The sequence below is a fragment of the Phaseolus vulgaris genome, chromosome 3 (genome assembly GCF_051622355.1).
Source record: "Phaseolus vulgaris cultivar YP4 chromosome 3, ASM5162235v1, whole genome shotgun sequence".
In the NCBI taxonomy this organism is placed as follows: Eukaryota; Viridiplantae; Streptophyta; class Magnoliopsida; order Fabales; family Fabaceae; genus Phaseolus; species Phaseolus vulgaris.
The window spans coordinates 42,765,181-42,780,775 of record NC_143500.1 but is presented as its reverse complement, the minus strand read 5'-3'; the positions used below and the strand labels follow the sequence as shown (position 1 = coordinate 42,780,775).

Below are 15,595 nucleotides of genomic sequence, written 5' to 3'. Positions count from 1 at the left end.
CATATAAAAGTGAAATTCAGAAAAATTATGACGTTGTCCATGATTTGATCCAAAGGAGAGAAGATAAGGGTCCACACTTCATATATTAGAGAGTGGGGGAATGGTCTTATAATTATTAGAATCTTACAAGAGTTGTTGTCACAGTAGCAAGGGCCAGCAATCTGCCTTTTGAGTATCAAATTGGACCCACTGCAGATATAAAATTAACGGCTGAGTCTACTTAGGTAGTTTAATCTTTGAGGTTTGGGGCAAAACCAATTTACTCTCATCTCATGCTATGATGATGGGTGCCAAGTTTTGCCATGTATATATATACAGTTAGGTAGCTAAAATGTATTGTTTTGTTGCAGATTTCATATTTTTTCTAGTTTTGGAAGAGAGATAGGTGAGCTATCAATTGTGGAAGACAAGTCCAGGGTTGTATGGCTAGAGTGAGGACAAGCATTCCCTTCTTGAGCTCCCATTTTAAGTTTTGTCCTCTTCTGAATCAGAGGGCGCCACCTAGCTGTACTAAGACTTGCCGTTACTTATTATATATACCTCCAAAACAAACAGGTGATCTTCGTGCAATAAACACACACAATTGAGCCCTTCTCTTGCGTTCTAGCCAATTAAAACAACCACCGCTCCCTCTTCATCATGTGTTATTCCTTCATTGGCTCATGTACCAATAATCATTAATGCTTTCCTCACTAACTACTCTTACTACTACTCCTTTTCTGCCTGTCCTTATACATACCCCTCTTCAAAATTCATTTTATTTACACCACCAAAAACCTTCTCCTCAATTCCTCATGAATTATCTTACATTTTCCATCTCTTCATCCTACCTACTGCCTCCTCCTCGCCCCTACTGCCCAGCTATTTATAAATCTACATGCTAGGGTTAGGGTTACTCGCCAACTATATATTAATTGTATATAGACACAGCTACCGCTATATTATATTATATTATATATACATCTCTCTCTACATCTTCTTCTGCTTGCTTTTGGATGAAATCATGAACTGAAAGGATCCATCTGTCCATCCAAGACTCTTTTCTGTTGTCTGGTGTTCGCAATCGAGCGGCGGTTAGGGTTTTGCGAAGATGAAAAAGAGACAGGTGGTCGTCAAGAGAGATTACGCCACGTCTTCTGCGGTGGGGAATATTCGATACGGGGAGTGCCAGAAGAATCATGCCGCCAACACGGGAGGCTACGCAGTGGATGGTTGCAGGGAATTCATGGCTAGCGCCGGTGAGGGAACGAGTGCGGCGCTTACGTGTGCGGCTTGCGGCTGCCACAGGAACTTTCACAAGAAGGAAGTACTGCTCGGCGTAAACTGAACCAGACCAACCTTCTCGCTCTGTGATTCGTGAGTGAGTTCAATACCCTCTTTCTTATTCTCCCCCTCCATTCCTACCACCCACAATCAGAAACCAAAAAAAAAATAGAGAAACACAATATATATAATATATATATATCGAAGACTTTGTGTATCAAATTACCTGATTCAATTCACCTTTTCTTCTTCTATCTTGCTTCCTTTGGTGCTTGCAATTAAGTGTTGATTGCTGATACAATAGACATTGATTCTTGTGAAAGAAAATATTGAACTTGTGGACTTCTGTTCTTGGAATATTACTCAATTGTTCTCTTCTCCATCTTTTGCTCTTCCAAATCTTCTTCCTTTGTTGTTTACAAGGCTTAATCTTGCAAGGAAGGGACAATAAAATGAAGAGAAGATAAAGCGATCCACCATGTTCAAAACTTAGTACAATCATTTCTTAAGCCAATTACGCTCCTTTGTCATCTTCTTGTTAACCTTTTCTCATTCACCCGAAAATAGATGGAATCTTGGATAATGAATTTAGTGGAGATTACGCTTTAAGGACTACATCTTTCAAGAATAAAGAACATGACTTCAATATTTAATCATATATTGTATTTTCTCATTAATTATAATTAGTCGCTGTTTTATCTAAATAACTAAACTTAAATGTTAGTTTCTCGCTGAAAATAAACACAACAAATATTTATAATATTTATTTAAATTTTCTCCAAATTAGCATAAAATAATTAATCGAGAGAATTAATATTTTTAATGCATTAGAGTTCTTTTTATTTATTGAATGATTTTCATTTAATACTTTATAGACATTACTCTACTGCTCTTTTAGTTTTTTGTTGTTGTCTTTTTCTACTAAAAAGAACAAAATCTATACCAATTACATATGCACACGTTGAAACATTCTTTAATTTAATCATCATTATCCCTGCCTTTTAAAATACAGTCTAATGTTTATGTATGCCTGGAGACATATAATGAAAAGTAAAAAAATATTAAATTAGCAATATGTTAACTGTTTATTATCTACTTGTTAAGTGATTTTAAATATTCAGAAAATATATTTAAAATTCATACTATAAACTTATGAGTACCAAATAAAAAAAAATTCAATCTAATTAACTAGATTATATTAAATGTTTGACGGCATTTCCAATATGTTTCTCTTTTGAAAATAATACCCTAAACAACTCAAATCAATTTGTAATCATCTACAAAATGCCAAAATACCCTTGCTGGTTTTACATTAATTTTATATCGAATGTTTTTTCTACGTTATGTAATAGGTTATGTATTAGGGTTAGTTAACTCTTCAAATAAACCATATTTATTATTTCGTGCTGATAAAAAAAAATAACTGATTATTATTTTGAGTTTAGGCGGGGTCCATAAGCTTCTTTGTTTATGTGTATACAGTATATTGCACTAAACACTGAAATTTAGTGAGGTGAAGAAAAAATTCTTTTGGTTGTGTTTAAATGTTTTTTTATTGTTGAATCTACTATAGCTTTATAGGTGCGAAATAAATATTAACATTGACTGATAGATGAAAATTTGTTGATATAAAAATGTTGGTTTTGCTTTATTTCAGATTATAGTTTACCTTTTATGCAATAGTGTATTTTTTTTCAAAATATGAGTTATTTTTTTCAAAATATTAGTTATTTTTTTATTGGTTTAGCAAATAAAATCAGTCTAACAAATACTGGGTTTTTTTAATTGGTTTTGGAATTTCTACAGCATTTGTTCTTGAAAGTCTCCTTTTCTATATTAATTGTAAACACAATTGATAAAAAATATTGTTTTAGAAAAAAATAATACTATAATTACATTAATTTCTTCTTGATATACAATTTCAAATTCAAAATTTCAAATACATAATAAAAGAGATTCAAAATTAAAAATAATAACGTCAATTACAAGTACAATGTAACACCTATTTTGTCGTAATTTTATGTTAAATATTTAATATAAAAGATTTGAAATATTATTTTATGAAAATTAATTATTTAAATTTATGAAAATGATGTATAACTTCTATAAATTGTTTTAAATTTATTTTCATAACTGTATTCAAACATTTAACATGTAAATTCTCGGAAACATTTTATTTACTAAGTGTTTAGAAAGAAAAACCTATTGACCAGTTCATCTTATTACGAAAAAAAAAACATTATTCATTTAAAAATTAATTTAATTTATTTCAATTTCTTATTAAAATTTGGAAAAAAGGATAATTACTAATGAAGTATTTTTTTTTCATCGCACATTAATGAAGTATTTACTTTCAACTACTTATTTATGAGATTCGGCTAATCTCTGTCTGTACCAATGATTTGTTTTTAAACTACTTTAATTTTAATAACTTCTAAATGAAGCTAACATTATAAGTTAATTTCCAATGCAAAAATTAACACAGCCTTAATTTATCTCTTTATAGGTTTAGTTTCCTCATTTTTAAGACATAGGTCTACTTTTTCCTCCAATCCACAAAGATCTTATAACATCCTATTTAATAATATATTATTTACACTTTAATTTAAAAATATTTAATATTTTCTTACACAAAAGTGGCTTTTAATAAAAAAATATTTTTTGTATTTCTATTAAGATTCTAGATTTAACTTTATTGTATATGATCATACTTTAATAGAAAATTTTATAAAACTCAGATCTTAGATTTATAATTCTATATTTAAAATGTTCTAAATATATTTTAAAATAAAAATTTAATTTATAATTTTAATTAAATGAAAATAAATTTTATATAAATTTTATGTAAACAAATATTTTCACAATTTTTAAATAGTATAAAGAAGCTTAAATGTTCAAATTTATTAACATTATGCTTTTTAAATACAACTAAATTCAAATAATTTTAGTAATCTCTCAAATTTAAGTTTTATAAATAAAAGTATTATTAAAATAATAAGCTTCATCGTAAAAAAATCCAAATAATTAAAATAGGTGATCAACGAAATAGATGGATATTAAAAGAAAGGGAAGTCATTAATAATATAATAGATGAATATTTCATTCACTACAAGAAAAATGGGATATTTAGCGAAGGTTAATATAATCTTAGGAATTAATTTAATTAACAGAGAATTTTTTAATCTTCGTTAAGTTTCAAAGATTATTCTAAAATTTCATTAAAATAACAGAAGTTTATTTAACATTTGTTTAATTTCAAAGATTTATTTTAAAATATCGACAAAATTACGGAGGTTTTTTTAACCTTCATTAAATTCTAAAGGTTTATAAAACCTCAGTAAAATAACAGAGGTTTTGTTAACCTTTGTTAAATTTCAAAGATTTAGTGTAGAACCTCAATAAAACACTCTAAATTTTTTAAACTTCAATAAATAAATATAATTAAATCTATTTATAAATAAATAATTTAAAACTATGTAGTTTTAATATATTTTATATATTTTATAACTGAATTCTCTAAATTGAAAGTGTAACTTTACATTACAAATATGTTTTCTAAGGTTTCAAAAACTTATTTTAAAAGCAAAATAACCTTGGATCATAATTATTTCAACAACTAATCTTGAATAATAAATATTTCAACAGTGTTTTGTATATTTCTTATGATTTGCATATTTCTTATGATTGATGGTAGTTGATTTATATAATTCCTAGTTTTTTTCGTTACAAGCTCATACTTCAAAAAACCTGACTTATGTTATTTTAGCTTTTGATGTACGTATATTTTATGTGCATAGTTTTAGTTATAATTGTTAAAATTTAATTCTCATAATTTTGAAATATTTTAAATTAAGACTCTTATTTTAAATGCATCCAATAATTAATTCACTGTGAAATTAAAAAGTAATAAAATTAATTTCTTCTCGCAATTTGTTCTTGCAATCTTTGAAGCCCTCATATCTAAGAACACACATGGCTTTGAAGCCCACATCTGACAGATAATACAATTATTTAGGATATATAAAGTTGGGGTAGTCGGTGATGGAAGAAGCAATATTGGAGTAAGAAGAAGATAATGTTTTATCTAGTGTTTCTTCTCTTTTAGATATAATAAACATAAATGTGGCTGAATTGTGATTTCCTGCTAGGACTGTCGTTGGCGGCCATTGAGCCTGTGTCGGAGAACAATGTGTATATGGTGGAAGAGAGAAATCAAGATGATCGTTAGAGATAATAGAAAATGGAGTTGAAGGTTATTTCAAACGGCAGGTCTTTTATAGAAATTTTGAAACTCGTGATATTTTACGAAGGTTTTAAACTCATGGTATTTTACGGAGATTTTGAAACTCATGATTACGGAGATTCTTAAACTCATGGTATTTAACAGGGGTTTTGAAAGACTTTTTTTTAGGTTTAAAAAAACTCACAGAAAACACATTCTCATGTGATGGTTTAGCAGGATAGGGAACATATATATATATATATGACAACTATGGCAGACACAAGCAAACATTCGTATTGGTATTGTAGGGACCGTCTAGTGTGGAAAAGAGAAAGAAAAGTAGTGAACCCATAATGTCTCTCTTCTTTGCCTCTCCATTATTCGCAACTTTCCCTCTTCATTTCCTCAATATTCTTCAATATACTCAAAACTTATAAATCCATCCCTTTGATAATGTTATATCATCTCCACATATCTTTTCAAAATAACATATTTACGTCACAAAAATAAAATAAATTGAGCAAAAATATTGAAATTTCCTTTTTCACAAAGCAGGTGATAAAGTTCAATCATAGATTTTTTGTATGAAGATTTACCCGAGTATATTGGCACTATTTTTTTTTCTGGTTTGGTTAGTTATTTTTGGACTGTGATGCATTGTTGAATTCTCTTGCACAATTGCTTATTTTGTCTGGCATACGATTAATAATACATCCTTTGACTTATAAAAAAAACGACACTAATTTTCTTTAGTTTTTTCAATTTGTGTTTGTCATCATTGACATATTTGAACCAGTTTTCCCGCTTCCTTGTGGTCTCAATTTTTTTAAAAAAAAGTTTCTACACACAAAAAATTGTGGTGCAAATATATCTAAGGTAAGGCATAACTTATTTGGTTTTTGGCCAATCCTAAATATTTTAAAATTATCATAAAATATTTCCCTTATTTTATTTTCTTTAGATATAAATCATACCATCTCCATGCTGAAAATAGACCAGTTATGGATTGGCCTACCAGAATCAAGGGTGTTGCTGGTGCAGCAGCTAGAGGAATAGCTTACCTGCATGAACACTGTCATCTATGCATTTTTTCAGGGAATTATGCAGTTTTTACTGCATAATTTTATAGCAACTCAAATACCTATTTTATTTATGAATGTGATTATTGTTTTGGTTGTTTATGATCTTTTTGTGGATGTTGATTTTTTTAATAAGGATTGAGACATTTTAAAAATATTTTTTTATTTTAATTTTATTTTTTACTGATTAAAAAAATATATAATAAATATCTTGTAAATTTATTAACTATGAGACATATATTTATACATAAATAAAAGATAGTAAATTTATCCTGTCATGAATGGTTAGCTTCATAAAGAGTTGTATGATATCAACCACAGTAAACTTATTAAATTATTCATTACAATATTCAAATAGTGTTAATCATTTTAATAAATCAAGATACATCAATACATTACTTTGTATTTGTCAAACTCAAAGGTATTATTCCTCTAAATGTCTTAGCACTTCAACTTGTCAATTGCTACTTCAATCCACTCTTTGATGTCTTACCGATATGTCCTTCTTTGGATAAAAATTACACTCTTTGTTAGTGATAGAATTTTTTTTTTATCAGACTTTAATTTAAAATAAAAAGGAGTTCTTATCCCGACCAGCAACTTAGTAAGTTTTATAATTTGAAAAAAAACACTACCTTTAAAAAAAAAGTTATTTTGACCCGCAAAAATTAATGTTTTCACTCTCATAATTTTTTTGGATCACATTTTGCAATAACTTAGATGTAATTTTTTAAATTAATTTTTTTAGATAAAATGGAATAAGAAAGGATTATAGATAGAAAAGACCTATAGGAAGAGTTAGTAACAAAAAGAAAATCCTAACTAACAAAGAAATTAAGAGTGGATCAAAATATACATTTGCTTTTTTTATCAAAAAATAAAATTAAAGTATTCGAGATACTCCGATCCTTATTTTTTTTTATAAAGTTTTCGTGTTAGGCATCACTATGCAACTTGACATCTCAGCTAAGCTGACATCTCAAGTAACAACAATCATTTGTCATCACATGAAAAAAAATATTATTAAAAAAAGAAAAAAGAAAGAAAATACAAAAATATGGGGGGACTAAACCAAAACCCATATGTTAACACAAACGATACATAGGTAGATTATACTTATTCATAAAGAATTCTAAGAACAGACTAGCTGGGAGTCTATTATACCAATGAAATGATTCTCTATGAATAAATCCTAAATTAGCCAACTTATCAGCACACGCATTCCCTTCACGAAAAATATGAGTTACCCTAAACCTGATTGTCCCACAAAAATTAAGACAAGTATTCCATCGATTCTGAAGCATCCACGGAACATTAGTCCTAGCAGTAAACACAACACAAACCAAGGCAGAATCACATTCAAGCCAGACATTAGTAAGTCCCATTTTTTGAGCTTCCTCCATAGCATGTATAACTCCATAAAACTCAGCAACCAAAGCAGTTTGAACTTCAAGAAACGCTGAAAAAGCACCAATAAATTCTCCCATACTCCCACGAAAAATACCTCCACAAGTAGCAAGACCAGGATACCCCCTAGCAGCCCCATCAGTATTAATTTTGACCCAGTCTGGTGAAGGAAATTCCCATCTAATAGGAAGAGGACGAAGAACTTTACCACTACGAGTCTTAATACCGAAAAACTTAATCACGTTGAAGTCCAACATATCATTCTTCATTGAAGCTTTAGACGAATTTCCCACTAGACAAGTTAAATCTTTAATTATCAAAATAGCCTTAAAAACCCTAATCTTATCCTGAAATCTAGCATAATTCCTCATACGCCATATCATCCATATAGAAAAGGTTATCACCGCAAGCTTAATCAATTTAACCAAAGGACTACCATCACTCTTAATAAAAGAAAGTAGATCATCCTTATTAGAGAAATGAGAAGTAAGAAAAATTTGTCGTACCCAACTCCAAATATGCAATGCGTTAGAACATTCAAAAAATAGATGTTGAATAAATTCCTCTTGCTTTTCACAAAGCGAACACATAGAACATATATGCAAACCCTTATTCTGAATATGTTGATCTGTAGGAAGTCGCCCATGAAAATTTTTCCAGAGTACTAGAGTTTTGGAAGGCGGAATAGATGAAGACCAAATGAATTTACCCCAACCACCTGGAACTCCTGGTTCCAAGAAAAAAGTCATAGCCGATTTAAGAGTGAAACGACCAGACTCATTTAGAATCCAATTAGGAATATCCTGTTCCTCTCTAATTATTATATGATTAAAAAAATGAGGCATCTGCTGTAAAGAGAAGAGAATATTCCAATCACAACCTGTCCAAAATTGAGAGACTGTATCCAGAATACTAACACCATCAGATAACCCTGCAATATTTGCTAAAGAAGCAGTAGAGCACCATTTATCATTCCAGAAATTAATAAAAGAACCTGTACCAACAGTCCAAGAAGTATAGTCAAGTATGGTAGAATAAAATTGCTTAATTCCAGGCCAGAGAGAGGAAGATCTATAAACCGTTCTAAATTCATATTTTGATTTAAGAACCCTGGCTTTCAAGAGTAAAGACCAAGGTTTGTCGCTATAAGCAAAGTTCCAAGCAAGCTTAAGAAGATATGCATTATTTTCATGAGATCCTTATTTACATGTATAAAATTGTTTCTATTACAAAAGTTTGAAAAAATAATTAAAAATATGAATATTCAATTATGCATGAAGTTATATTTACAGAAATTACATATAACGATTAACTAATAAGATTTAGATGTGTAGTCTAACAAATTTTATTTTATTTTGGTAATAGTAGACATTTTTGTTTATATACTATGAAAACAATATATAACGGAAAATTCGTACTTTTTTATTAGATCAATCACAGTCAGCAAATCATAAACATCATGAACGGATCTAGTTTGTGACTGGTTTGGATTAGAAAAAGCATCTAGTACGACAAAAAAAAAACAAAATAAATTACTTTCAGACATGTTGGCACTTGTTGAGCGTTTGTTTCCAGAAAAAATGAGTTCCAAAACATTTTCTTCGATCTCATCTTTGCGTCTTTTGCGTCCTACGAGCCGTAATTGACCACTGTTTTATTACAAACTTATAGACAACTACATTCAGAAATACCTCTCTCCTTTTTCCTCCTATTTATTATATTAGAATCGATCATATATTTTTTGAGGGGCCTATATGTTCCTTATTACAAATGTTGTCTTTCTTTTTTTAACTAAACAAACTCAAAATTACCATTCGAACTTATTCACTCATTGCCCCAGGTTAATGTTTATGTTTAGTTTTATATTCAATTAATATTTTATTCATACAAAACATAAATACAGCAAACTTAACTTGGAGTAGATCAATCTAGACACTTAAACCAAAATAAAATAAAATTTTGACATAGATTGATCAAGTTGAACTACATGGTGGATTATATTGTTTCCATGATGCTAACTCATACCGATATGAGTTGGATGACTTGATTATTTAACTAACCAATAGACGTTCTAATATTACTTTTTGTCGTGTATCTCTTTAGTCAGTTTGTTCAATATTACGAAGTGAACTTTAAGTCTAATTCAACATCATAAAACCGACTTATGAGGCGAGGTTTCCGTCAACATATAAACTATGAAGGGCTCTAATCTCTAGTTGATGTGGGATCTCTAACACATTTCTCTCACGTCGAGAGTGACAGTTCGTGCGTGGGACAACATATTATGGATGGTCCGATAACGGTCCGATAACGGGTGACACGATAGACTCAACAAAAACTTGCTAAGATATAGTATCAGAGCCATTTTCGAGCCTATCCTAGCGAATGTTTGTTGGGCTTATCAGGTCACCCGCTATCGAGCCGTTATCGGACCACCCATAATATGTAATCTCACGCACGAGCTGTTACTCTCGGCGTGAGGGGTGTGTTGGAGATCCCACATCGACTAGAGATTAGAACATTTCATAGTACATAAGTGGGTGCAAACCTTACCTTATAAGTCGATTTTATGATATTTAGTTAGACTTAAATCCACTTCGTAATATTCAACACCATCAAATTGCTTAACACATTCTCTAGTATAAAAGTTAATTTTGCACAAGGCTTAATTTTTTATGTTGATACTGATATTCAATTGAAGGTTTTTATTGACTCTAACTAGGATTTATGTTCAAAGACAAAACAATCTACTATTGGCCTTTGCATATTTATTAGTACCTTTTTCATTTCTTGAAAATCCAAAAAGCAAATTACTATCTTTTGTTTTTCCTCTAAAGGTGAGACACCAATGACTTACTCATGTTTTTCATGATCTTCACAATCAAGTTACATGACACAACTTAAATCCTACTTTTCATGAAAGAACCAAACATATAAATATTGACTATCATGTCGTCCATGAAAAGCTCAATGCTCAATGTTAGTGTTGTGTGTGCGTGCGTGTGTGTGTGCGTGTGTGTATGTGTGTGAGAGATATGTGAGATTATAAATTTGTAGCTATTATTAAATGATAGAATCAAGAGAAAAGAATGATGTGTAATCTATGTATGATGCATGAAGTTTCTTGAACGAGTTTGATTCATGAAATTAAATTTTCGATATATTTGATAAAGGATAAAAAAAAGTACTCATTTGATGCTTATAAGTAACAATATTAAAGGACTAAGTTCATATATATTCTAATTTTTTCTGATGTGAAACATATGATCACTGAAGAACATATGATCATTGATATATTTTCTGTAGAACTATCCATTGTTGATTAGTTGAAAAATCTGAATTATTAAATATATATATATATATTATTAATTGTTGAATGATGCAAATGGTAGATCATAGAAGGAAGTTTGATACAATATATGGAATTAACGAGCACATGAATATGTTGTTGGTGGCTTGAGTGGTGCTTGCATTATACGTATACGTATACGTATGTCCTAGAAGAGTAGGCAGCAGGAAATGTTAAAAGTGTTGAAAAAGGTGATGTGGTAGGAAGTAGAAACTTATCCATTATACATAGGTAGAGGACCTACATTGCCATTTGCGAAGGTGTCTCTTTCAATTAACATTTATTTTATATATAGATATAATGTAGAAGACAAATGTGTTGAATCATCCCCTCATAATCCTATACTTCTACTAACAATACTAGTCGCAAATGGCTACATCCAAGTTCGACAAAGGCCTGCAATATCCTATTTTATTTTATTTTTAGTTAATCTGCCTCCACACTTTTTCATACCGATAACATAAATTGAGAAGAACATGATAGTAAGTGAACCTATAAACTTAAATTTCAACTAAAATAGATTCTGAATTAATATTAAAAAAGTAATTCAATTATCAATAATTTATTTACATAAAAAAGTACTATATATAATAATAAATATACTAATTAACAAATTGAATAGAAAAAAATAACTAATTAAAAATGGTAATAAGTTTTTTTTCTCATTATTCAGTAGAAATTTAAAGTTAGTGAATGAAGAATAAAATATAGAAATGTTTATTATAACAATTTAGAGATCCTAACTATAATTAGTGATGTAAAAAACAGTTTATAAGTAGTGGTGCTGTTGGGAGCGGTAGACGGCGACAATGTCGAAAAGTTCAGTACGATGATAATATTGTTTATAATTGTGACTTATAAAAACCTTGATGTTTGACGTGAACGTAAGAAGATGAAGTATGATAATTAAATAAAACTTAAATATGGTTTTATTATTTATCAAACATATCCTTTTCTGTATATTATTTTCTAATTTTATTTTATGTTTACAATTCATTTTGTTAACGTTAGTAGGAGTTGTTAACTTCCATGTGAACCACCACGTGCTTCCTTTTTTTTTTGACGTCTGGAGAGATTTGAGTACCTCTACAGGATATACCTCAATAGAAAACTGAAGAGTATCGGCAGCAAGTGAAGACAAAATTGTTTAGGCCCAACAGAAACATTCGCTAGGATAGGTTCGAAATGACTCTGATACCATATTAGGAAGTGGACTTTAGGCCTAACTCAACCCCATAAAACCGGCTCATAGGGTTGAGGTTTGCACCCACTTATATACAATGAAAGGCTCTAATCTCTAGTCGATGTGGGATCTCCAACAAATTTCTCGTAGTGTTGTGATTTTATCCTCTCTGAACAAACAAAACCCAAATTCATGAATTTTCTTTTTCTCCTCAAATCTAAACTCTCTGTCCTCTCTTCTCTCTTTTACCATTGTTTTAATAAATCATGGGTCAATCATATAAAGATTATTATATCATTTTCAATCTAAATTCTTATAGTAATATCTTTGTATAAGTAGCTATAAAGATCGTGATAGTTAATTTTAAAAAATATATATAACATGTAATATTACTTTTTCTTTTCCTTTGCTTTTGTCAAACTATATAAAGGAGAGGGTAAATGAGGTGAAAATGTAAAGAATTATTGAATTAGGGTAATTTGTCATTTTGATTAACAAAATTACCAAAAATATCGAGAAATATAAAAGAAATAAATGAAATTTTAAACTATTATATGATAAAAAAATTTATAATACACAAGAAAATTTAAACAAAAATATATATTTTACAATAAAACTTATTAATAGTATATGATAGTGTAATAAATTACAATAATTTTTATTTTATTAATAATATATTATTTAAAAATTAAGTAAGTTTATATATCATACTTGTAGATATGTCACTTGGTCTTAGAATAACAAAAACAAAAAATTTATTGCCTAATCTTCTTCCAAATGTAGTTTCTAATTATCTTTATTTATCTTTTAACATAGCACATTGTAAAAGAAATGATGGTATAGGAAAAGGGGATTTGAACAAAAGACTTTATTAGAAATCGCTAGTCAATATTATATATGTTAATTTTTAGTCTATAACTTTCGAGTTTTAAAATAGACTTATTGAATTAGATATATTTTTAAAAATAAGATGAAAAACTAATTAATAAATGTAAGTTCACATAAAAATATAATTACATAATTCTTTTATATAAATAATTTTTTTCTTTTAAAGTAAAATATGTTATTGTGTAATTATAATTTTAAATTTTTTTAAAGTAATTATTTTTTTAGCATTTTTATTTTTTTTTAGAAGTTGTATATTTTTTAAGTTAGATAAATAATTTTATTTGGAAGATTTTATCTAATATAAGAATTAACCAAAAAAGATATTTCTCAATTTATTTATTTTTTTTATATTAATTATTTTATAATTTGTATTGTGTGTACTTTTTACATAATCTTATATATTGTTATAATTTTTTAATTTAAATTACATAAAAAATAAGAAATAATCTAGCCAATGCAAAAAGTTATATAATAAATTAGTAATAAACATATGTAATAAATGATTAAAATAATATAGGGTTGGGCAACCATGTATCACTGTCATTTTAAATGGAATAAAGCAAGAAAACAAGCATGGGCGTTGGTGCTTGACCTTTCAATTTGAATCACATGGGTCTTCCTTCTTGATGCAACTTCTGAATAAACCTATATGATGTCTACCTAGTCAATTTCAAATCACCACGGGATCTTATCATATTATTTATTTCACCAAATTTTTAAATAAATTACCACTTTTATAATTTATATTTTTCTTTCTTCTCCTTTAATCACATTTATTATATTCCTTATTGTTTCTTTCATTCATGTAAAAATATACATTGTAAAATTAGTTATTAGTTATAATAAAGCTTAAAACATTTTTATATTTATAACATTTTATAAAAATATACACATATAAAAAGTTCCTCTATTTTCAAATAAGGAAGGTAGACGAGTAATAGCTATATAATAAATTTTATCTCTTTGTCTCCTATTTTTTTATCATTTTCAAGAAATCAGCACAATAACTACAAAAATAACTTAAAATAGTTTTTTTTTTTTTACTTCATCAACTTATCATTACTATCATAGAGTCTTTAACCTTTATTTTCATGTGGTAAATGAGGGAATTGATTTCTCTGTATATATTGACATTATATTTAATTACATCTTTCTCAACACTACAATAAAATCATGAAATAAAACTAATTTAGATACCAAAATAATTAATTACAATAGTAACTAAATTAGAAACTACTTTATAAACAAAAAAAAATTGGTTTATAAATTAGTTTATGTTATTCTTAAATAGTTTTTAAATTGGTACATAATTAGCAACCAAGGTTTTTGCTACAAAATTTAAAAACTAAATGATGGGTAGTTAAAACCTTGGTTGTTAATTAAATATCAATTTAGAAACTATTTAATAATAATATAAACTATTTTAAAAATTAATTCTTTTTTTAGTTTCTAAAATGATTTTTAATTTAGTTAATATTACAACTAATTATTTTGGTTTCTAAAAATTAGTTTTTATTTTATGATTTTATTGTAGTACAACTAACACATATAAGACAAATTATAATTGAATTATTTTTTTTAATAAAGATACATGAATAATGTTTTGCTTATGGTTTGTTAGAAATTGCATTAGTAAAAATCAACATCAATCAATTTCATATATGAGACGCATACACATGCAATCTTGCAGTACATAAATTCTAAACAGTATAATTGATTCCTCTCATATATGCAATATCTTGCAGTACATAGACTCTAAATATGTTGATCCCTCTCATATATACAATCTTGCAGTACATAAACTCTAAATAGTATAATTGATCTCTCTCATATTGTTCATTTTACTGTTTAGTGTACTACCAACATCAATGATGTACTTGTTATTTCATAAATAAATAATTAAGCCTTGAGTCAATTATTTCCTAAATGTTTAAACTATCACAGTGCTTGAGCTTATGCTTTTATATATTTTAGAAACTGTGTACCACTGTATGGACTCAACATTTGAATCACCATGTCCATCTTTTATATATGCCTTAACAAACACAGGCTTAGAGATGTTTGGAAAAAAAACCACTTTCATCCTTTGTAAACATGTTTAATAGGAAAGATAATGAGCAAAGCATCAACCAGCAGTTTTGATTACACATCTGCACATGCTGCATTTATGAAGATTATTTATCTGCTTCATTCATGATGGCAAA

The 15,595-nt window shown here is 28.3% G+C and overlaps 1 pseudogene; it reads left to right on the top strand.

The window, feature by feature from the left end:
• Positions 1 to 296: 296 nt before the first annotated feature.
• Positions 297 to 1,643, top strand: LOC150028852 (mini zinc finger protein 3 pseudogene; annotated as a pseudogene).
• The last annotated feature ends 13,952 nt before the right edge of the window (positions 1,644 to 15,595 follow it).